Below are 2077 nucleotides of genomic sequence, written 5' to 3' on the forward strand. Positions count from 1 at the left end.
GTGACCAGGAACAATGGTCACAAGCTGGCGGAGGGAAGGTTTAAGTTGGACATCAGGAGGCGCTACTTCACGGTCAGGGCGGCTAGGGTCTGGAACCAGCTTCCAAGTGAGGTGGTGCAGGCTCCCACCCTGGGGGTTTTTAAGAGGAGGTTGGATGACCACCTTGCTGGGGTCATTTGACCCCAGTGCTCTTCCTGCCATGGCAGGGGGTCAGACTAGATGATCTGCTCAGGTCCCTTCCGACCCTAGAAACTATGAAACCATGAAACTATATGATGAGGCAGCCTTTTAGTAGTGGAGAATAGCAAGAAATGTTTCTTATGCAGGTAACCACATTTAGAACTCGTACTTACAGCAGGTATGTGTCATTGTCTGAATAATGCCCGTTTACAGCTGGTATTTGTCATGGTCTGAATAATGAGCTAAATGGTTTGTTGGACGTTGTTCTGATCTTGTACGAGTAATTCCTATGCATCTACTATGCAGTGGAGAAACTTCCTCAATTTAATCTGCTCAGGAAAATAATCTTGGTATTATTCTGAAGAACTTGATGAAAGCCTCTGTTCAACTTGTATCTGTAAACAAAAAAAGGTTATGCAGCATAAAACGGATAGAAAATAATACAGGTAATATATTTCCTGAGATTTGCCTCATCTGGGATAGTGTGGTCACACCCTTTCAAACAGGATATTGCAGTGTTAGATAGTGGGCAGTTAAAAACAGGAGGTGAGTGATTGATTAGGTGGTGAAAAGGCTTCCATGTGAAGAAAGATTAAAAATATTAACCTTAGGAAAGTGACAAATAAGCGGCATCATATCCAGACAAAATAACAGTATGGAGAAAGTGCAGTGGGACCTTGTGTTCATTAAACAGGAAGAGCAAAAGAGTAAAGAGATATGCCCAATGACATGAGGGGGCAAATTCAAAACAGAAAATAGTTTTTCACACTTCACATAGTTAGATTATGGGCTCATTGTTACTTCATATTAAAGTTAAGAATTTAGAAAGACTCACAGAATGATTTGGAGATTTATATGGGTGTATATGTCCAAAATTGTTATAGTAAACATTAACAATAATGTATAAACCCTTACAGTTCAGCAATTAAACTGATTACTGTAAGATTTTTCTCAGAAAACTTCCTCAGAAGCACTTTCCTCTGATGTTTCTGGTGGCAGCAACTGTTGGAGACAAGATACTTGGATGAGCTATGTATCATAGATGTATAAATGTATCACAGCACTAGCTTAAAAAAGGCTAAGAGACGGATGGTTACCTTATGTCAGGGGCAGGCAATTATTTTGGGCGGAGGGCCGCTTACCAAGTTTTGGGAAGCTGTTGAGGGCTGCATGGGTAGCCCTGCCCCTTGAGAGGTGCCCTGCCCCCGGTTGCCATCTTGTAACCAAAAGTCCTGCCCTTTAACCCCTGACCTTGCCATCCAAAGCCCCTTCCTTTGGCCCCCAGAAGTACTCCTTTCAGCAAGGGGTTTTGCCATCTTGGAACCAGAAAAATTCCAAATTATATTCTAAAAAGCAAACATCTACAGCATTCATTAATTTGATTTTTAAAAAATAGTTTTGTCCTGATATATGTGTCTGTGTAGTGTACATAGAGCTGATTGCATAATAGCTTAAAATGAAGTGTTACTCGTGTGTTGTGGGGGGTGCATATAGGTTTGCAGGGACTGTGAATGTGGGGTGTGGGTGGGTATGGGGTTTGTGGGGACTTGAGAGGGGAGGGTGGCTGTGGGTCTGCATGTATGGCAGTGCGGGGGGGTGTGAGTGCATGTGTATGCTGGGGTGTGTGGAACACGCTATGAACACACACAGACACTGCCCCTGCCGCCTCCTCCCCCCCCCCTGCACACACACACACAAACCCTGGCACGGCTCCATGCTACCCAGTCTGGCAATGCAGCTAGGAGTCATGTAGTGCTGGAGCAGGGCCAGGGGCAGGAAGAGAGTGAAATGGTGGTGGGATGGCACAGGACTGGGCTTATCAGTTCTGCTGAGGGCTCCCCCTGGGTCCTACTGTCTCTGACTCCTGTCAGCTTTGACAGGCAGCCAGGAGCAAATA

At 44.9% G+C, this 2077-nt stretch overlaps 1 protein-coding gene across 2 annotated transcripts in view; it reads left to right on the plus strand.

The window, feature by feature from the left end:
• The window catches only part of WDR33 (WD repeat domain 33), a 116850-nt gene that overhangs the window by 23417 nt on the left and 91356 nt on the right, over positions 1–2077 (plus strand). The window lies entirely within an intron of this gene.

The sequence above is a fragment of the Gavialis gangeticus genome, unplaced genomic scaffold (genome assembly GCF_001723915.1).
Source record: "Gavialis gangeticus isolate Ggan-Ray unplaced genomic scaffold, GavGan_comp1, whole genome shotgun sequence".
NCBI classification, from domain to species: Eukaryota; Metazoa; Chordata; order Crocodylia; family Gavialidae; genus Gavialis; species Gavialis gangeticus.